This window comes from Onychomys torridus, chromosome 23, assembly GCF_903995425.1.
Source record: "Onychomys torridus chromosome 23, mOncTor1.1, whole genome shotgun sequence".
In the NCBI taxonomy this organism is placed as follows: Eukaryota; Metazoa; Chordata; class Mammalia; order Rodentia; family Cricetidae; genus Onychomys; species Onychomys torridus.
Window position 1 is genome coordinate 19,861,004 of NC_050465.1, and position 22,509 is coordinate 19,883,512.

The following is a 22,509-nucleotide window of genomic DNA, read 5'->3' on the forward strand; positions in this document are numbered from 1 at the left end:
TGAAGGAAGACCCCCTCATGGAAGACTTTTCTTTTGAACTCTAAGTATCCAGTTTCTTTCTAGTAACCAACCTCCCAGGCTTCACATAACACAGAATCTACTTTAGCCTGCAGCCAGGGGACTAGCCCACTGCTGCTGGGACCTCTACAAGAAGGATTAGTAGTGTATCTGCTGTAGCATTTTTCTTTACCAGCTGATAGTCCAATAGAAGCAGAGTGTTAATCCCACATGAATTTGGCTTGTTTCTACTAAATTATCCTAGATTGAATGACTATGAACCTTGAAAACAAATAACAAACAACAAATTCCCTAAACACTTGCCTCAAAATGGGAGATGCTTGACTTTCAAAAATTGATGTTGGAGGAGGCAGAGGGACTCCTCTTGCGAGAACTGATTGTTCATGGACAGGTTGTCTGGTGTAGTTCACAGTGGTGCTGTTTTCAAATCTGCACTGTCGGTATCATCAGGACTTGTAAGAAATGCAGAATCTCAGATTCTATTCAAGTCCCTCTGAATAAAGACTGCCCTTTGCAAAGGATTCATTTGCATGTTAAGTTCGAGAAGATGGACTCCATTGGGTTTTATTGGATCCAGGCTTTGGTAGCTACCTTGCCATTTTGGAGTGGTGAAATGGTATTAGGAGCTTGGGTTGAACATTTTCCTATATGAAGAGAAGGGGAAGGCAGATATGGTGCTAATGAGTATGATAATCACAGGTAAACTCTTTTGTTTGAGTTAGTAATTGAAGGAATATCCAGAGAAATGTTTATGCCTCTCCATTTTAAGATCTTCAAAGCAGTCGGAAATCTTGACGTTAAAGATGCCTCTGGAAGGTGACATCACACTTAGATTCCTTGGAAATTCAGATCAAAGGTGAGGTGCTTCAAAGGGTCTTCGGCTCAAAGGCAAGGAGACATGAGTTCTGACACCGGAAAGTTGAATCAAGGTAGTTTTTGTCATGTGTCTTTATGAGGAAGGGTGCCCCATGAGCCTTTGAACCCTGAGAACAGCCATTTTGAGCTCAGGAGATGGCATTCTCCTATAAGCCGCAGGTTGGATTCCATTCAGCTCCTTACGCACCAAGGTCACACCAGGTTTGGAATAACTGAATGCTAATTGCCTCACTCAGGCATTCCTGTGCATTATCTTGTTTACTCCGGTGTTCTGCTCACAGTTTATATGTCATTCTTTCTAGCAGACCCTGCCATGGATTTGAAGTCTGAGTCTAGTCAATAGGCGTTGGGCATGCCTTTAGCTTTGCTAGAGGATTAGAGAGGTTAAATAGGAGAGAGAAACCTCCCCCTGTGTATCACATTTCTGTATCTGAATGGCTGTCACAAAAGACAGGGATTGTGAAGCCTGCACTTTACCTCTAGGTAAGAAACAGGCTGGCTATATAATTATGCTAATGTTTCCCAGGGTGTTTCGTTTTTCCTCCACTTATAGCATGTGTCTATAGGCTCTTGCTTGCCTGAACATCCCGCTAGCAGCCAACTAGCACATACACACAAACACACTCATAAAAATAGGCACAGACTGGCTGGCACACTCATAAAGACCATCCAAGGTGACCTTGTTGATTCATGTGGCTGCCCCTTGCCATGGTTGGTTTCCCAGTGCAGTGGGCAGTCTTCCAAATACATAGCAGCTTGCTTGTAATAACTGCACTGCCTTCATTTGAAGCCCCAAACGAGAGATACACATTTCCCTGTACATTTGCCCGTTTCCTCTATAGAGACTACACCCCTCACTATTGCTTATTTTGCTTCCCTTCCTCTTCTCTCTCTCTCTCTCTCTCTCTCTCTCTCTCTCTCTCTCTCTCTCTCACTCACACACACACACACACACACACACACACACTCTAGCCACTTTGTATCAGGAACTAAGGAGCAGTTAGTTCCCTGCAGTATGGTGTTGTAGGGCAGTTTCCTCTAAATTGAAATATCCCCCACCAGGAGAGAGGGGGAGGCTCATGAACACCAGGATGTTATACAATAGGTTACACATCTAAGAAGAGACACTTGAAAGATTCTTGAGGGCCCCTCCTAACCAGTTGGGGATGGTGGAGAAGAGGACTCTGACCAGGCCAACGGCAGAGTGAAGAGATGCTCTGACCTTATAAGAATCAGCAAGAGAAATGTTGTCTGTCTGCCAGCTGTGCAGAGTGGTCCAGTGCTGCAGCTTCTGTTAATCTTCAATGTTAAGGTGGGCTTTTTGGTGATGCAACTGCTTCTGAGTTTCTTGCCCCTTGTACGTAACCCCTCCCTCATGCTTCTGTTACTAACGGTGAAAAAACATACATACACACACACACACACACACACACACACACACACACACACACACACACCCTCAGGATATATAGGATTATATCGCCTGCAAATATAAAAATATTATAAAGGTTTTAGTATATCTTCATTATGTCTCACATTTGTGACAGACACAGCTAGCCTGTTACTTGGGAAAAAGCAAACATCAATTTAATGAAATGCAATTATTAAATAATTAATTCAACATTATTGAAACACTGAAAATAAGAGGGCTTATCATGTTTATATTCAGTGATTGTCTTCTACAAAATGAAAGGTAAAATTTAGTTTATTTAGTGTTTAGATAGACAGAGATGAAGAGGTATATATAGATCACTCAAACAATAAATCTTCAAGTATCTCTCTCTCAAAAATAATTAAAACTCAAAACAACAAAAACACTCTGGTTCAATGAATTGGACCTTGGTGCAATCCTTACCTTGGCCCGTCCTGGGTTCCCTTTCTCGAGTGAACAGTCGCACGAGTGTTGTGTTACCCCAGGAAAAGTCTATCACACAACATCTGGGCTCTAAGCTTTCTCTGCCTCTAGGAAGTTAAATGGTTTCCAGTCCCATGGCTAATCATCTTGAACATCAAGGCTAGAGGAAGCTGTGGTGCTATCGTGAAAACTACGAGTGCTTCGTTGACGTTCCAGATCTGTGTCTGACTCATTGTGCAGCTGACCTTCAGCAATTCTCTCGGCTCTTCAGTTTTTCTCTTCTATAAAATGGAGATAAACATCCCATCTCATCTGCTTTGCTAGGCTGTGATGAGAGAGTGCCCTGTACTCTGTAAAGTGATACCCAGTGTAGACCCTGTAGAGAGTGATCAATTATCCAAGTCTGTCTGTACAACTAGGGAGGTGGTACTGAGCTAGCTAGTCTCAACAGCCCAACTCTGAAGCAACTCAGTTCTAGATGAAATTTCCAGGTTAGAGAACCAATGATTTAATGCCAAGGAGCTATTACCTTTCCTGTGATCTCAAATCCTAACATCCATTGTCTGTGACAGAGTGTACCTCTCACATCTGATGCCTGAGGTGTCTGGCAAAGCATAATGGAGTCTGGAAGAGACTGTCCTGCTGGGATCTTCTTATTAGATTTGACAAATACACCTTCTAGTCTTGATTCATGTATTAAATGGAAGAAATCTCAGACATCACTGTTTGAAATGGACTCCTGAACCAGGGACTTGGCTCAGTGGGTCAAGCCTCTTGGTGCTCCGATCCCTGGAACCCACATAATAATGGAGAGAAACAACATACTCCATAAAGTTGCCCTCCACCTCCACACATGACTCCTCCATCAAACACACACACACACACACACACACACACACACACACACACACACACACACAAGTAATTAAAGTAATAACAAAGCAAATGAATTTTGGAGAACTATGTTTAATCCTCCCAAGCCCCTCTCTTTAAACGTTAACTGGGACACCACTGAACTTCATCTTTTGCTCTTTGGACCTCTTAGTAGAAACGAGGAAAGGCATGGAGAGAAGCAACATGGACAGATTTCGTCCTGGTGCATAACTGTTTTAGTTGTTTGTTTCCACTGGCCCTGGCTAAGCTCTGGGCCTACAGGGTGAACTGGGAGGTGAGCACGTAGTTTTATGCAAGCTGCCTCATAGGTCACCCAATGAGGTGCTGAAAATAAACTGAAGCAGCTATTTCAGAGCCACAGTCCTAGGCAGCACCATTCAGCATGGCGGGGAAGTAGACAGAAGGCCAGAGGGACGGGAAGAAAAAACAAACCCCAGAGCCCATCCCAAATATGTGACTCAGAATGAAAGAAACAAGGCAAATCCCCAGAAGGTAGCCTTTTTATTTGTCTTTATTTATTTCACTTTAGTTGGTCAGGGGGATGAGATAAGAACATCTGTCTCCCACTCACAGAGCCTCGTTCTTGCAGGTAGAGTGAGAATACTGGGCGACTCGTATCTGCAAACTTGCTTTAATCTATTTCTGGGGTAATGGACTTGCACAGCGGCCTCAAGTGTCTCCGTTAATAGCTTCTTGCTTTTTCTCCAGCAGAAATGCACCAGAGCTGTTTTCAGATATATGCTCACTTTGAGGAAAGGACAACAGAACCTTCTCAGAGAGGGACAGGAAAGAAAAAGAAAAAAAAGAAAAAAAGATTAAGCCCTTTCTTTAATCTAGCGGGAAGAAAAGACAAAATTACCTCAGTGCAAGCTCCCACTGCTATAAACAGCAGTGTTAGGGAGAAAGGAGTTTCTCCATGACCGAAAACCATTTAGGATACAGAACTTGGGCTCTGTATTTCCCTGGTTGTTTTAATGCAGTGAGATTTGGGCTCTAGGGGGGAAATATCTAAAAATACCATTCATTCAAAAGCAAGTACCAAAGATGGAAGGGACCTGCTTCTGCCCGAAAGGAGAAAGGGAATATGAAATCTTAATGTCCTCATTTCTAAGCTCTAAATCAAAGTCAGACTTTGGAATGCTGGTTTTTATTTGTATTTTTAATAGGCAGTGCAGAGGAAGGGTAACAAAAGATTCAGATGGTATAAAAGGACTACGTAGGGAAGAGGGAAGCTAGCCTTTCTCCTGACCTCACTGCCACTCCAGCCCCCTTGCCCTGAGGCAGCCTCTAATGAAGCTACTTGGTCTCCTCAGAGAGTCCCTCCATACTGAAGTGTCTGCTCTCGTGTGTGTCTGTACGCACACACACATGTTCACACAACTTTCCATTCTGTACTTTGAACACAAATAGCTGTGTTATACACCTATCATGCTGGCCCTTGCTTCTCTCCCTTCAACTGATCCCACAGAGATCATTTCCTGTCAGAATATTAAGCTTACCTTCTTAGCTTTAATAACTGCCTCTAAGTTCATTGAGGATGCACCTTTAGGCCTGTTTATTCAGCTGCCACTAAATGTGACAATAAATATATTAACATACCTTAATATATAAAAATATTTCTGATTTTAAAGTTCCATGATATAAATTGATTCTTGCATCTCTGGCTGTTCCTGGTTGCACATTGCACCCAGGCTGAGCAAGAACCTTAGCAGGCCAACCTGGATTTTACTTTTGAAATGTTAGCTGTGGGTCAGACTGCATAGCTGATTTCTAGGTGGAGAATTTCCCATGGTTTCATTTAGGTATTGGCTACCTCGTCAGGAAAGACAGAAGTCTGAGCTGTGTTGCCTACAGCCAATAGATCAGTTCTTGAGTAAATATGACCCTTTCTGCTACAATGGTAAGGTCACACAAGTCACCTTAGCAACGCGAAGAAATCAATTCCAGCTAACAACCACCTCTGGCTTAGGGCTTTCTGAATGCATGGAATTTCTGCCTCCACATTGATAAGGTCATACATATGTATGCACCGACCTTGCCGCTCCCGAGGGCTCTGGTTTTCAAAATTCTGAATAAATCGAAACTGGAACATATTTGGATGAGACCAAAAGCTCCAGGAATGCTGGGACTCTGCTTTTAGTTTTCAAGTGGAAAGCATGCTTTGGGAACAGACCAACGGGAATGTAGCCACGGAGGCAGGGTGAGGCAACCCTTCCATTAATCAGATCCAAACTCACGTGATGGGGAACCTTGTTGTCCTTAAAAGCTGAAGGCTGCCAGCTCCAGCAAAACTGCTCCAAGAGATTTATTCCTTGGCGACAAAGGAAAAGAAAAGGATAGAGTGAAGTAGGCAACGCAAAAGTGAGAAAAACGTGGTTGAGAATCAGAAGATCTGAGCTTACGTTCAAGCGCTGCACAACTTTCCTTGAGAATGCCGGAAGCTTAGGGGAAGCAGAAAGCGTTTGTTGTACCAGATTTACTGGTCCAGGGGTTTGAAAATCTCCAATGTGAAAGTTGATCCGAGCTCGTCTGCTGCTGTGAATTTCACTCATTCTCAGGCTCCAAACGGTGGCAGAAGGGTCCCAGCAGCACCTGTCCTGAGCCGCTCCAGGCTCCACACTGACAAACAGAAAAGCATCTCCGAACCTGGAGGGCCCTTACCGAGCTGATCGAGAAGAGGACCTTGGTGCCCACAGATTCATAAATGTACAAAACAGCCTTTCTGGGCGTGTATGACCTTGTCCTGCTTAATTTCCTTATTTATAAAATATGGTTGAATTTTAAAATCCTTGAGACCTTCAAATAGAAAGTAATTTCTCTTCTTTTCTTCTGCCTTTTCATATCTATGGAATATTTACTGTGTCCAAACAGGTATTTTCCTTCTCTCTCTCTCTCTCTCTCTCTCTCTCTCTCTCTCTCTCTCTCTCTCTCCCTCTCCCTCTCCCTCTCCCTCTCCCTCTCCCTCTCCCTCTCTCTCCCTCCCTCCCTCCCTCCCTCCCTCCCTCTCTCTCTCTCTCTCCCCCCACCCCGTTTATATGTCTGTCTCTCTGTCTCTGTCTCTGTCTGTGTCTCTGTGTCTCTCTGTCCTCAGTCTCTTTCCTCTCTCCTCTGAGCACATTGTGAAGAGGCCAAAAGTCAGTATCAGATGTTTTCTGCTATAGCTCTGTTTTCAGAGACAAGGTCTCCTGCTGACTCTGCAGCTCTGGCCAGGGGGCTCTCGGGATCTGTCTTGTTTCTGCTCTCTGATCTCCAGCCCTGGGTTCCAGACTCTCTGCCATTCCTAGCTTTTACTCGGGTGCTGGGAATTCAAAGTAGGCCTTCATGCTTAGGTTGCAAGCTCCATATCCACTGAGCAATCCCAATCTTCCTCCTAGTTGCTGTTCCTAAATATTTATATTTTATTTATGTATTTACTTTTGTGTGTGTGTGTGTGTGTGTGTGTGTGTGTGTGTGTTTTACAGGTGTATCTATAGATGTGTTTGCTCCTGAGCACTAGTGTGTGTGGATGCTGGAGGTAGACACTGTCTTCCTTAATTGTTCTCCATTACTTTGTGACAAAGTTGTACAGTGAACCTAGAGCCAAATGATTGTGTCCATTTGCTGGCAATGATCCCCAGGACTTTACCTGTCTCTTACCCACAGCGCTGGGGATACAGATATGCACTGTTGGCTTTGCATGGATGCTGTTGACCTGGCCTTAGAACCTCAAACTAAATGAGCAATCTCCCCAGACATACCTTTTAAAAAGTATGAAATATAGATGTGTTGTAGCTAGAGTTTTCCTGCCTGGCCCATAGTCAGGACAAATCTCTCTCACCTGCCGGTCCCTCAGCCTCTCAGACCCAACCAAGTAAACATACAGAGACTTATATTGCTTACAAACTGTATGGCTGCAGCAGGCTTCTTGTTATCTACTTCTTTTATCTTAAATTAACCCATTTCTATTAGTCTATAAGTTGCCACTTTTCATGGCAGCGGTGGCTGGCAGTGTCTCTCTGCCTCAGCCTTCCACTTCCCAGAATTCTCCTCTCTTCTTGTACTGCCTAGACTTCCTTCCTGGCTACTGGCCAATCAGCATTTTATTTACACAGAGCGACACTCACAGCAGTGTGTGTCTCAAATGAAAACATATGTGATCTAACTGACAAAAAACACATTCTGAGCACAAAAAAGGGAATGATTTATTTACTTATTATCATGGTTGACTCTAATTAGAATTCTTTTAGTTTTTAAAAAAGATTAATTAAAATATTAATTATTATGTATATGGATGTGTCTCTGTGTTAGTAGTACACATGATTTCAGGTGCCCATGGATGCCATGGAAGATGCTACATCCTTTGGAACTGGGGTTCTAGGTGTTTGTGAATCATTGCTTGTGGGTGCTGGGAACTGAACTTGGGTCCTTGGCAAATGAGCAAGCACTCCTGACTGCTGAACCACCTAAAAATTTATTAAAGGTTTAATTTACTTATGTTTGTGGTGTGTGTGTGTGTATGTGTATGTGTGTGTGTGTGTGTGTGTGTGTGTGTGTGTGTATGTATGTACAAGTATAGAGAGGGAGCATTGAGTCCCTTGGAACTAGAGTTATAACTGATGTGGGTGCTGCGAGCCAAACTCTGGTCCTCTAGTTAAGCTATAGGTGTTCTTAACTGCTTAGCCATCTCTGATTTGAAAGTTGACAGGTTTGGCGAGTCTAGATGCCAACATTAACATGTTGGAAACATGGGACGTAAGTGTGAAACTGGAATTACTGAGAATGGCCAAAGCATGATGGCAAATTCACCCATAGGTATATATTGATTTATGAGAATTATCTACATTAGGCTTGTACTATTCAAGGAAGTTAGGGATGCTACATGGAAAGGCCAGAAGGCATTAAGGAAATGGTTAAAGGGCAATAAACCCAATTACTGAGCAACTACCAGGAAATATGATTAGAATATAAATGCTGATGGATAACTAGGTGTTCATTGTTTTAAAGACTTATTTTTTATTTTTATGCATATGTATGTGTGTCTCTTTATGTGTGACACATGTGTCACAGGTGTTCTCAGAGGCCAGATGATGACATTGGATATCCTGGACATAGAGTTTCAGATAGTTGTGAGCAGTCGGAGGGAGGTGCTGAGTATTGAACTGGAATCCTCTTCAAGAACAGCAAGTGTTATTAATTGCTGAGCCCTATCTCCAGCCCCAATTAGATATTAATGTTAAAAGGAGATTATTGGAGAACAAACATGTCTAATAACTGAGTCAAGCTAAGGCACAGCACCAGTAACTTTAACAGAGAAAGTAGAAGTCAGTAAGCCAGGAATTGGGTTGTCTTTCCCGTGAAATTTAGAAACTGGGAAAGCTCTGTGGTGATGGATTACATGTTCATACCTACAGTCAGAAAGAGGAATTGGAAATCCTCAAGGCCCTGGGTCTTCACATCCTAATATTTTGTTTTAGTTAAATGATTAATCTACAGAGTGGCTTTTCCCCAAATGAAAACTTGCTCCTACATAATAACTGATGCTGAGCATAAGGCAGAGGTGGTTGTCCAGGGAACTATTTTAAAGGATGCATAGAAAATTCCATTCTTTGTTGGTCTAGAAGACAAATGCCCAATTAGAATGATCACAAAGAAGAAAGGAATGTGTGTGTGTGTGTGTGTGTGTGTGTGTGTGTGTGTGAGTGTGTGAGAGAGAGAGAGAGAGAGAGAGAGAACATTAAGATTCACCTCTCAGAAATCACTGCAAGAATAGAGCTGTTAGTTAACCAAAGACGCAACTATCCTTTCTAAGGGAAAAACACTGCTTGCCCCCGCCTCTCTCTCTCTCTCTCTCTCTCCATATATATATATATATATGCATGTATGTGTATGTCTGTGTGTGAATATGTGACTGTCATGTGTATGTTTTTCCTAGGGATCTTGTTTACAAATAAGTGAACAGCTTGCTTGACACTTGGAAATTCATTTTGGCACTATTGTGTCTTAATTACAATATAATTAAATAGTGTAAGGAAACTGAAAGGGTATTCTGACACAAACAGGAAGTAAAGTTTTCACAGGATGGAGCGGAGAGAGAGATTCATTTCCATTTAACATTTACTTTACAGGGATTAAGTATTAGGCATTGCTGTGATATTCCCACCGAGGACAATTGTCAATAACTCCAAGAATCAGTGTCACCCCTAGAGTTAGTTCACATTCATCTTCTCGATGACAGAATGATTTCCTTTTATGGACCACACTCTTAGTTACACCTTCAATATGTACTCACCAACTCTCTGGTCAACTTACAAAGTGAGCATTAACATCTTTATTTTATAGCCAAGTAGGCTAGAGCTTACAGACCTTGAGCAACTTCCTCAAATAATATGGTTACTAAGGGTTGGAGCTGGGTCTCAACCTTGCCTGTCAAGAGAGTTACCTCTGAAGGGGCTCCTTCCAGCCCCAGGCAAGCATTCAGATGAGTGGAGCGTGAGGTGACTGTGTACAGCAGGGAAGACATGACATAAGAATGACCCAGCCAAGTTCTTTTCAAACTCCTGACAAAAAGAAACTAGACCAAGGATGATAAAATGATTATTTTTTATATAAATTAGGTAGTCATCAGAAGGATTTTTTTCTACTACCACCACCCTCTGTTCTTGCCCAATGGGCACTCAAAAAGCATGTCCAGTCGTTAGTTGGATGCTATCCTTAGACTCAGCAATGTAGGTATGTGCTCCCCCAAGGTGATCTGGTTATAGCCACTGCGAGTGCTTCATCTTTTAGTAGTAGCCCTGACACTTCACGCTCCTCCAGGATACCAGCCAGTAGATTACATATATTACCTCTGTCATGGAGTGAAAGGGCCTTTGATCTCACCAGGATAGAGATTCTGGGGACCAGTTTGTTTTCCTTGGGAAAACCTCCATTTGTAGTCTTGAGGTGAGCCCTGCTCCTGTCATCCTGGGTGAGCTGTCAGTGTTGTGTGCTAAATCAGCATCAGGCTGGTGACTTAAAACAGCGCGAATTTATTATTTCACAATTGCGGAGGATTAGGAGCATGAGTGTCACTTGTTCCCGCTGCCTGCTGTCTCAGCAAGGCATCCAAGGGTTAGAAGTCTGGGTTCCCATCTTGAAGATAGCAAGGCAAGAATTTGTAAACTCATACAGCTTCTTATTGGCTATCAATTGGAGGATGCCTTGGAGGATGCCTTGGTACCTTGAGGCCATCTACTCTTTCTTCTCTTGGGAAGTCTCTCTGTAGGTGTTTCAGAATATGACTTCTTAATTCCTTTTGACTTTTAAGAAGGAGTCTCACATGATGAAGTATGGTCTTGCGAGTGGCATCTTTTACCTCCTTTGTACTCTGCTGGCCACAGGACATGCTTATGCTGATGGAAAGACTATGCAGGGCTGTCATTCACTGAGGGTCATTTTAGGATGCATTCTCTACACACAGTCTTCTACCAAACATTGCTTCTGACAAGGGAACTCATTTCACAGAAAATTATTGCCAATAAACTGAGACTGAGAAAGTTGATATGTTTGACCATGTCCTTGCTCATCCCAATGCAGCTGGCCCTATGGAGAGGTGGAACCATCCTTTGAAGACTTAGTTGAAGTATAACCTGGTTGGCAACACCTTTGAGGACTGTCAGGATTCATTGAGATGAGTTACATGTTGCTATATATGCACCAGGCTGTGGGGTGTTCTGGTTCTCGATAGCTGCAGTGTGCATGGAGCTGGATATCAGGGGCTGGAAAAGGCACTGGCTTCTCTCACTACCGCCCCTAATGCTGCATTAGTGCAACTCTGCCTTCTGTTTCTACACACTTAGGCTCTACTGGGATGTAAGTTTTAGTTCTTGGGAGAGAAATGCTTCTAGGAGAGGGCAGCACTCTGGAACTGGAGAGCAGATCTCTGAGTTCAAGGCCAGCCTGGTCAGGTGTACAGAATTCTGAGACAGCCAGGGCAACACCAAGACACTCCCTCTCAAAACAAAACAAATAAACAGAAATAAAGGATACAACAACGTTTCTATTAAACTGGAAGTTGAGAAATCATACATAGACACTGAACCCTTGGTGATGGTGATGATGATAGTGATGATTGGAACAACTAATTCTGATTGTGGAGAACAAACCTTGTTGCTACTTTGCTGTGGAGGAGGATGCAGCAGGATAACCTGGGGCGGTTCTGTCCACAGTTTAGACTTTAGGTCAGTGAAAAACTAGATAAATATAGGCAGGACTTATAGTGCCTTAGACATTTTAGAAATGGATGGTAAGCCCTCTCACTAGGCAAGAAACAGCTACCTGGAGTGCATATTGAGGCAATAATAATAATAATAATAATAATAATAATAATAATAATAATAAGGAATAAGTAGTAAAAGGTAACTAAAAATTTGGCATGACTACATAAAATTTTGCAAAATAAGACGTATAGGATTATAACAGTTTTTGTTATTCTGATATTAATACATTTGGTTATATATGTATGTGTAGAAATTATTTTTCTGCTCTCCTTTCCCATTGCTTACAGGATACTGTAATGCAGGGTACTAGTGAAAGGCCCTGGACTCACTTGGTGGAGTTCCATACTCAAATTTAGTGTGGTGGAATGTGTCTGTGTACCAGCACCGAGGAAGTGAGACAGGGGTGAGCCCTCAGCTCCATAGCCAGTGTGAAGCCAGCCTGTACTTGTGTTCCTGTCCTACCGTGGATGTAAGATTCCCACAAGCTCCATCAAAAGCATCCAACCTTACTTTGTTGTGGTTTAGGAGGTCAGAAGTCTGACATGGGTCTTACTCACCAGCTTGTTACTTCTGGAGGCAGGGGTGGGGGGTGCACGGGGAGGTGGGGGGGGGGGGTGGGCAGAACTACTTCAGGAGGCACGGAGGGGCAGAACTCCTTGGCCCATCAACACAACCCTGGGTGCTTCCTTTGTTTCAAGAACCACAATCACCTTCAAAAATGTTTTTTTGCTTTCTGTTTTTTTTCCCCTTGAAAATCCTACACCCATGGTCTCGGGTACTTTCTTCTGCACTGCCTTTCTTTCCCCCGTGCTTATCAGTCTTTATTAAATGTTTTTAATACCTACAAACACTCCCCTCCCCTGAAATAAACCCCCTTTGCCATATTGGGTAGCATTCACAAATTCCCAGGATTAGAATGTGGACACACTGGGTTATTCAGCCCACCACATTTAAACCTAAATTTTCAATTTTCAAGGTACAGGGTACCTAGGTAGGAATGTATCTCAGGTATGGAAGGAAAAACATCACCCAAGAACAGAAAGAGAATTTTGTATCGTTTTGAGGGGAGGAGGCTGGTCTGTTTTTTGTTGTATGTGATACAGTTGCATTAGGGGAAAAGATGATTTTTGCAATTGTATTTATTTTGAAGGAGAATTAGGTTAAAAGAGGTGTACACACACACACACACACACACACACACACTCACACACACACCGATGGCAAGAACACAGCAAATAGGTTTTCATTGTACCAGGTTAGCTAAATAGGAACTTCATTCCCTAGAATCTCTTTTGCTATTTTGCTTCTAGGTAGTATGGAGCAAAGACTTTTAATGTGAGATTCAGAATGTATCAGGGGAGGAGAAAGGAGAAAGCTATTTCATTAAGCAAACAGGTCAGCAGAAGACAGGAGGCAAGCCTTTACCTTTACCTGCCTGCTTCAGCCAGTTGCTGTAAGGGAGGGGGCTAGCCCGCTGGCTCTCACTCCTTGTGGGTGATTGTGATGTGCTTCATAGACTTTTTGGCTAGGTGTATGCTTCTCTCTGAGGCAAAGGCAATGTGCTTTACTCCTGGCTACTCCTACTGGAGGAGTTAATGACTCAGAGTGAAGAATTTTCACCTCTTAGCACATTACTGTAGTTCCTGGTTCAGTCTCATGGGTCCTAACTTAGTTTTGCTTCCTATTTATGCCAGTTAGTTGTTTTGTTTTGTTTTTGTTTATTTGTTTTAACTTTTTTTTAATCTCACATAACTTATGGTCATCTGAGAAGGGGGATCCTCTACTGAAAATGCCTTTATCAGATTGCCAGTAGGCAAGTTTGTGGGGCATTTTCTTTATTGGCGACTGATGTGGTTGGGCCCAGGCTACAGTGGGTAGTGCAGCCACTATGGTAGTGCAGCCCCTGGGCAGTGGCCCTGGGTTGTATAGAAGGGCAATCTGTAAAACTAATGGGGAGCTATGGAAGCCCAGAGAGGCTCCCTAGTAAGGTCTTACTCAAGGCCAGAGAATCTGAGCTTGCTTTGCCCAGCAGGGCTGCATAATACAATGATTTGGCCAGGGGCATGGGTATCAGGTGTTCTGAAGGGTCTACACTTGGCTGTACATTGTGCTTTGATCTTGAAAGGGGGAGGCTTTTGCCTCTTCCCTTGGTAGTGTATAAAAAGCCCATTAGAATAAATTTCAAGGCATCTGGGCATTGACCCAGGGCTCTCCCAAAGCTATCCTGTGTCTCTGTCTTTCTCATTGTCTCTGCGTATATTTCTATCTGATACTTCCTCATTCCTCTCTCCTCCACCCAAGAACCCATTGACAGGTCAGAGTTGGACTCTGACAGGAAGCAAGGCAGTAAGCAGGATTCCTCCACAGTCTCTGCTGTAGCTTCTAACTCCAGGCTCTCACCTTGAGTTCCTGCCTTGGCTTCCAATGACGATGGTCTGTAATCTGAACTGATATGAACCCTTCCTCCCTAAGCTGCTTTTGATCAGAATGTTTTTATCACAGCAGCATAAAAGCAAACACGGACACTCCTCCTGACTGCCCAGTGGATGATAACACACTGTCACATTTTAATATACCTATTAATGTGCATTACATATACTATGTACACCTGGCAGTTGTAGTTGGCCATGTCTCTAGTGGAGTCCTGACTCCAAGGAGAGTTCTTATCTGCTTGGCGTTAGCTTAGTCCTCTGTCCCTAGCTTCTGGCCTGTGAGTGGATACCATGCTAGAAAAAGCTTTAAGGGTGCTTGTGTGGTGTCGTTTACTCCTTGAAATCCAGCAGACCTTCCTGAGATGAGAATACCTAAGACTGCTCCTGTACCAATACCCAGACAACACTTAAGCATAGGCTTAAGCCCAAGCCTCAGCCTAGAGCTGGTAATAGATTAAATATAGAGTAGATCTTGCTACTCAGGCACAGCTGGGTCAGCTAAAGTGCATTCATCCTGCAGACCTGTGATGATGGAATACTTATTTCAGGGTTCTCAATAGGGGATGAAGGGCAGATTTATGGTGAACATGTTTGGTGACATTTTGGGGTTGCACAGCTAGACATGGGTGTATTAGTTTTTATTTCTTGTGTAATAAATTACCATAAAACTAGTAGTGTTAAAACATCTTAGATTTTATTTTCCCTCAAAGTTATCCAAACTGATAGTCTAAGATGATCTTAAGAGGTCAGAGTTGAGATGAGGGAAGGTTCAGTTGGTGAAATGCTTGCCTCATCATGAGCCTTGAGGAACCGAGTTCCAGTGCCCCAAATGGTGATAGTGTGTCTTGTGGCCCTAACACTGGAGAGGTAGAGACAGGCAGATCACATGTGCTTACTGCCCATCCCCAACCAGAATAACTAGTTACTGTTTTTTGTGTTTTGTTTTTTTTTCTGGGTTCAGTGAGAGACCCTGCTGCACAAATCAGGGTGGAGAATGGAATGATTAAGGAAGGCATCCAAGTTAGCCCATGGCTTCCATTCATATGCAAACACACACACACACACACACACACACACACACACACACACACACACTGAGGTAAAAATCAGGGCACTGGCACAGCTTCTTTCCTTGGGGGTGGAGTAGCTAGGGGGGCAAGACACTACTTCTTTTCCAGCTGTGGAGGTTTCCTGCATTCCTTGGCTTATGGTTCACCCAACCGCCATTTGTTTATTTGTTTGTTTGTTTTGTTTATACCCCCTCTCATGTCTTGACCCTTTCCTTATCTTCTATAATGAACCTTGCTGTATGTGGGGCTAATCCAGAGAAATCTCTCTATCTCTAGTTCCTAGCTAAACGACATCAGCAAAATTCATTTTGCCGACATTTCCAGGGATCTCTTTGGCTGTCTGTTAGGCTCTCTCTCTCACACAGGTTCTGTTGCTCTTTTGTAGGTAGACTCCTAGGATGCTGGTAAACACTTACCATGAAAAGGAACAGTCCTGTGGCAAAGGAGTCATGTCTGGAAGACTGCTTTAGAGTGATTTGTCTTCTAACATGAAAACACTCACTGAACCATATGCTACCTAGTCTTCTTTATTAAGACAACCCCAAATAAGTCTATTATTGGGCACCTTCTAACAGTTTCCTGCATATAATATTACATGAAATAACTGCTGTGTATTTAAAATTAGTTTATTTCATAACTTCTATGAGATGACAGGCTTTAGAACAGCATTCCCAAGTATATGATTCTGATGGTTAGTGTTGAAAACTGGACACCTAGCCCTGGGACACACTTAGGAGGGATTGTCTAGCTTGGTGTTAGCCTCTGAGAATGTCTGTAAGGGATTGTCTCAATTGAGTTAATGGACCTGAGAAGACTCATATTCACTGTGGGCAGGGCCATTCTCTGGGTAGAAGACCCTGGCCTGTATAAAATGGAAGGGTGAACTGGAGCATTCAACACCTTTAGTCTACTGCTGTCTTCTGACTGTAGACACACTACAACCAGCTGCTCCAAGCTTTCACTGCCTTGACTTTCCCTACAATGATGGCCTGCACCACAAATTGTGGGCAGGAATAAGCCCTCCCCTACCTCCTTAAGCTTTTTACTAAGACTGATTAACTCTTTGAATCATTTATATACAATAATCACAAGAGGCTTAATTTTGACGTAATTCAATTTCTGTGAGTCAGAAAGAATCACACTCAAGTAGAAATAGGCTCCAAGTTCAATTGCGCTATGATATTTGGAACTCCTAGATATGAAGCAAGACTGGGCAAAAGGTTTGGACGTAGAGACTTTAAATCTCACGAGGAAGAAAATTAAGTTTTGAAGTTCAATTCCTTTGGATTTGAATTATTTTGAACTCAAATTTGCAAGGAAATTTAATCTCTGATCTTTCCTCTCTGGAAATGTGATAATAGCAATGAGTTTCTATTCAATTTTGGAGCATCTCTCTGCTGGCATTTTATTATTAGAGTGTCTTCAGGTTGTTGTTTAATGTCATTGCCGGCTCTGTGATGTGCTATTTTAGGTGACATGGTTGTGCATAAACTGGGAGCCAATATAGAAAATAAAGTGTTTTTGATTTTTAGCAGTGGGTACAGTGGTGGGTTTTATTAAATTAATGCTTCTCCCTGAGCAATTTCTGAATATACACAGCGGACAGTGGAGACTGGTCTTGTGAAACCGAGAGCTTCGCTTTACCCAGGTAGATTGTTCTTCTTCCTGAAAGGGAAAAGAGAGCCTAAAACCTGGTTGCCCATACACTGAGTGTTTAAGTTCAATGGTTAGGAGGAGGAAAATCAGTGGTCATGGTGAGCACATCCACTATTAGCTCAACTCTTGATTTTTTTCCATAAAGAATAAATTTAACTGCTATTAGTTCAGATCTTTAACTCATTCAATCCCAGAGGAGGAAAGGAGGGTGACTCTACATAGATTCTTTGTCTCTTATGTGACTTGAGAATGTTTCCCCCAAATTTTAGCTTGTCTTTTCATTCTCCTAATAGTATCTTCCACAGAGAAAAACAATCATAATTTTGATGAAATTTTTCTGGGTCCCACCCATACTCGAATAATCCTTGAAGGGAGGAGTGAGGATTAAGAAATAACAGATATGAAAAATAGAGAACTAGATGAAGTATGCATAAAAGAAAAAGACAGAGACACAGAATAGCATCAGGATGGCTCTGTGTCAATACCACAGTCACCCCAAGTTTATTCCTCATGGGCTTTTTATACACCAGCAAGGGGAGAGGCAGAAGACCTTCCCCTCTCAAGGACAAAGCATAGACAAGTGTAGACACTTCCCTCAGTTTCAAAACATCTAGTAGCCACGCCTTACAGCAAAGCATCCTGTATTTAGGCCTTGAAGTATAAGACACCTGGTAACCATGCCTTTGGCTGAAACAACCCCAATTGTGCAGCCATATGGGGCAAAACAAGCTCAGACTCTCTGACCTTGAGTCAAGATGGAATAAAGCCACACTATGGAGTCTCTGTGGGCTCCCATAAAATTTAAAACACTAAACCCTTTTCCTTTATGAGTCAATTTTTCCTAGAGTGTCTGTGGGCTTGTCTGTAGCTAGCGTTTTCCTGGTCCTGCCTGGCCCATGGTCAGGACAAATGTCTCTCACCCACCAGTCCCGCAGCTGCTCAAACCCAACTAAATAAACACACAGAGACTTATATTGCTTACAAACTGTATGGCTGTGGCAGGCTTCTTGCTAACTGTTCTTATATCTTAAATCAACCCACTTCTATTAGTCTATAAGTTACCACATGGCTTGTGGCTTACCGGTATCTTAACATCTTCTCATGGTGGTGGCTGGCAGCATCTTTCCAACTCAGCCTTCCTGTTCCCAGAATTCTCCTCTCTCCTTGTCCCACCTATACTTCCTGCCTGGCTACTGGCCAATCAGCATTTTGTTTATACAGAACGATATCCACTGTACTTGTCTTTGGTTCTTCTCCTGTGATTATGATAAAATACAAATGCAACCTGAGACAGAAAGACTTTATTCTGGCTCATAGTTTGAAGATACGGTCCATCGTGGCGGGGAAGTAGAAGCAGGGGGCCTTGAAGCAGCTGGATACCTGACATCCATAATCAGAGAACTGAAGGTGATGAGCACTGGTGCTCAGTTTACTTTCTCCCTTCAATATTGTCCAGGAGTCAAGTCCAGGGAATGTTGTTGCCCACCTTTAGAAAGATTGTTATAAAGCAATTAAAGTAATTGATACAACACCTCATGGGCAGATGGCAAATAACTCACAGGCAGAAGCTAAAAATTCATCATAAGTGTGCTGGGAGGTTTGTTCATCTGTGAGCCCAGATCCTGTTCTATTGACAATTAACACCATCACAGGGCTTCTCAACTGAACTCTGGGTCATCGACATGTTTCCCATGGTTTCTTCTCATGTTTTACAATTTTTAGTACACTGTGATCATTTAGCCACATTGTCAACTTGACTGGATTTGGAATCACCATAGAAACACACCTGTAGGCCTGTCTGTAAGTGTGTTTCTAGAAGGTTAACTGAGCAGAGAAAAGCCACCTGGCATGTGAGTGGCACCAATCCATGGGATGGGGTTTTGGACTGAGTCGGAAGGAGGAAGTTAGCTGCCCAACAGCGTTCCTCTCACTCCATGTCGTGACTACAGATACAGTGGGACCAGCCGCCTTATGTTCCTGTCACAGTGACTCCCTTCTACCAGTGACACCTTCAAACCATGAGCTGGCATTTGTCAGATGTTGTCTGTAGGATGAGAAAAGGAACAAATACAGGCAAGTTGGTCCTGCAGAGTGGGGCCATTGCTGTAACAAACATGACCATGCAGTTCTTAGGCCTTTGGTCTTGTTTGGCAGGTGAAATGGGGAAGATGTAGGAACTTTCGGGTAGAAAACCCGTAGAATCGTGGAAGCAGAACTTGGAAGACAAGAATGCCAAGAGGAATGAGAACAGTGAAGGCTCATGGGATTTCAGAAAGGATTGGGTCTCTACTGCGAACCAGGCGGGAGTCAGTTCGTTATACCCTGGTACACAATCTGGTTTCATTTTGCCCATGTCCCAAGACCTTCAGCGAGGCTGAATGTAAAAATAATGGACTAATTTGTCTAGCGGAGGAAATTTCACGGTAGGATGGCATTTGGGCTGTGTGACTGCACACTGCAGTATCCGGGTCTACAGGGAGAGAGAGTAAATGGAGCAGAATCTGGTGAAAGGTGGTGTGCTGCTTAATAAGGAGGCCGCGTGAGTGGGCTCAAAACTGCAGACCAGGCAGTGGGAAAGCCATGAGTGTAGTGGTTTCCTCCAAATTGAAATGATCCATCCCGGAGAGGGGACTCTTCATTAAGGTCGTAAGAAGTAAACAAAGCCTACGAGTTGGGGAAATCTGAAACTTAAAAGGCCCATCTCAGTAGTTCTATCAGCATTAAGCATTTGTTGGGAAGAGGTAGGCAAGGAACTCAACTACCTGCAAGTCACTCGGCAAGATCTGGACATGCAGTAGTCACGCATCCGGCATGGTGATGAAATTGCCTTTGGTTCTTCCATGCTCTTTTAAGGAGTCCCTCACCCATAGCCCTGTAAGTGAACTCATTGGTTTACCATGTTATACTTTGGTGACTCATTACTGTGGCCTTTCCTTCGTTCCCCAATCTGTTCGTGTCTGCCCAGGAAGTAACACAGCACCACCATAATTGTTAAGTAGTTCAGTCCTATTAAAAATGGACCTACTACTTTACAGTGGGATAGTAGGGGTACCAAAAGGACAAGAACTACCCACCCCATCAAAGTTCTGTATTGTGAAAATAGAAATAATTCAAAAGGAGAGAGCCTGAATTGAGAATGCTGCTGAACAGGTTACTTAGAGAGCCGCCCAGGGAACTGCTTCCCTAGGGTCAGCACACAGAGGCCATAAAACTGTCAAACAAAGGGGAAGGAAGCTTGCTACACCTCTAGCTGGTAGCAGAACATGGCATCATCATCTCACTGCTGTTTTTAGAGTCATGGACATGTAATAGCGAGGGAGCTGTCACTAAAAACTTGTGTTTACTATTGCCTGATAGTGTCGCCATAGTGAAATAGTGTCCTAGACATCTTGTCACCACTCCAGAGGCAATGGGAGAATGGAACGGATAAATGAGGTGGACTAAAGTTTCATGCAATGCCGGTGACCATGTCAGAGGAGCTGCAGACAGGAAAGGAGCTTATGGAACACAGCCCAGAGGATAACAAAGCTCCTCTGGGTGCATCCTGGAGAGGCAAAGCCCTGGGGGGATTGTCTCCAGAACACCCCTGGCTTCTGCCGTGCATCCTCCTGCTTGCCACCACCATGTTCCTGCTGTAGTTGGCATGGTATGAATACTACATGAAGGGATCCCACTGTATCTAGTATAGTGTGATTGTTGCTTGGGAAAAATCCATTCCTCACCGGGCAACTGACTTGCAGATCATAATGAAGATGATTTTTATAAGAGCAATGATGATTAGTTAGATCTATTATTTAATTGGACTTTCTGAGTTAGCCTTAAAGATCCATGTGGCTAAGGCAGTTAGTAAGTAAGATGATTAAGGAAATTGCTGTGGATATCACTCTGTGTAAATAAAATTCTGATTGGCCAGTGGCCAGGCAGGAAGTATAGGCGTGACAAGAGAGAAGAGAATTCTGGGAGGTGGAAGGCTGGGGCAAAGAGACACTGCCAGCCACCGCCATGACAATGAAGATGTAAAGGTACAGGTAAGCCACAAACCAAGTGACAAAGTATAGATTAATAGAAATGGGTTAATTTAAGATAGAAGAACTAGATAACAAGAAGCCTGCCACGGCCATACAGTTTCTAAACAATGTAAGCTTCTGTGTATTTATTTGGTGGGTTCTGAGCATCTATGGGCCTGGCCAGTGAGAGAGATTTGTCCTGACTGTGGGACAGGCAGGAAAACTCTAACTACAGGAAATGGTTTAGGTTATTCTGCCAATTGCTTCAAAAAGAGATACAAAAAAGGCAAAACAAAAACAAAAACAAAAACAAAAAACAAACAACAAACAAACAAAAAAACAACTAAAAGTCACCTTCCCCTTTGTTAGATGTGAGATTTGCAGAGGATGAAAAAATAAGAACAAGGAAGTTTCATGTGTTGTAGAACCATGAATTTTGCCTGTGGAAAAACAGGCGGATGATTAAAGAAAAACAATTATGTCCCTACACCCCAAGTTAGGCCTGAGTTCCTTGGTCATGTAGCTTACAGAATTAATCACAGGCCCCAGTATTCACCTTGAAAAAAACAAAGTTGTGAAAGCAAATTAAATGACCCTATTGTGTATATTGAAAAATAAGTGGTTCACCAACCACTTGAATGAAGTTTAGGAATCTGCAACCCTAAAACTGCAAACAGCTGCCCGCCAGCACAAAAGGAACCGGCTGAAATACACTGAGCTTGCTTAAAACTTTGTTAATCAGTAACAAAAGAATTATTGCTTTGGGGTGAAGAAAAACATTTAACTACTTGTGGGCTTCTAAGAAAAACATGGAAGTTGTGATCATAATTGATTTTTTCTTATATAAGGATTTTAATTTGTTTGTGGAAAATATGTAACTTGTGGTTATGAGGTAGTTTTTTCTTGCATAGAAATATTTGTCTTAGGTGGTATAAAAGGGATGAGGGAAAAATGTAAAGCAAGAAAAAATGAATATCCAGCAGAGAGAAAAATAAAATGAAGAAATAAGCTTTGGCCCTCAGAAAAAAAAAGTCTCCTGTGTGTGTGTGTGTGTGTGTGTGTGTGTGTGTGTGTGTGTGTGCAGCTCTGTGGATGCCACACCTCCTTTCCAGTTTCTGAGCTGCTGAAAGCTGGTCTTCCAGCAACAATGCAATGTCCCACTTTATTCAGAGCAGCAGGCAATTTATACTCTGAGGATTAAGAAAGTGTGTATGAATAAAATTCACATAAGTTCACGCAATATACAAAACAAAGACAAGCCATGCGTGGCAAAAATGTGTTTTTCCATAAAATCATACAAAGGACAGTTTAAATATATCTGATAGCCAATAGTAAGTAGTAATAAGTAATCTGAAATAACCCACTCTTTTCTGCTATGCCTGGAGGGAACATGAAAACACATTCCAAGAATGTTTTCATGTTTTGCAGAGACCAAGTCATGAGACTTTGGTTCTGTGCTCTTGG

The 22,509-nt window shown here is 42.7% G+C and overlaps 1 long non-coding RNA gene across 1 annotated transcript; it reads right to left on the bottom strand.

Moving 5' to 3' along the window:
- Nucleotides 1-4,158: 4,158 nt before the first annotated feature.
- LOC118573490 lies at nucleotides 4,159-6,515 on the bottom strand. The gene is made up of 3 exons (XR_004943617.1): nucleotides 6,046-6,515; nucleotides 5,881-5,954; nucleotides 4,159-4,411 (listed from the first exon to the last, which is right to left on the bottom strand). It is a non-coding gene; the product is annotated as an uncharacterized LOC118573490 (long non-coding RNA).
- Nucleotides 6,516-22,509: the final 15,994 nt, after the last annotated feature.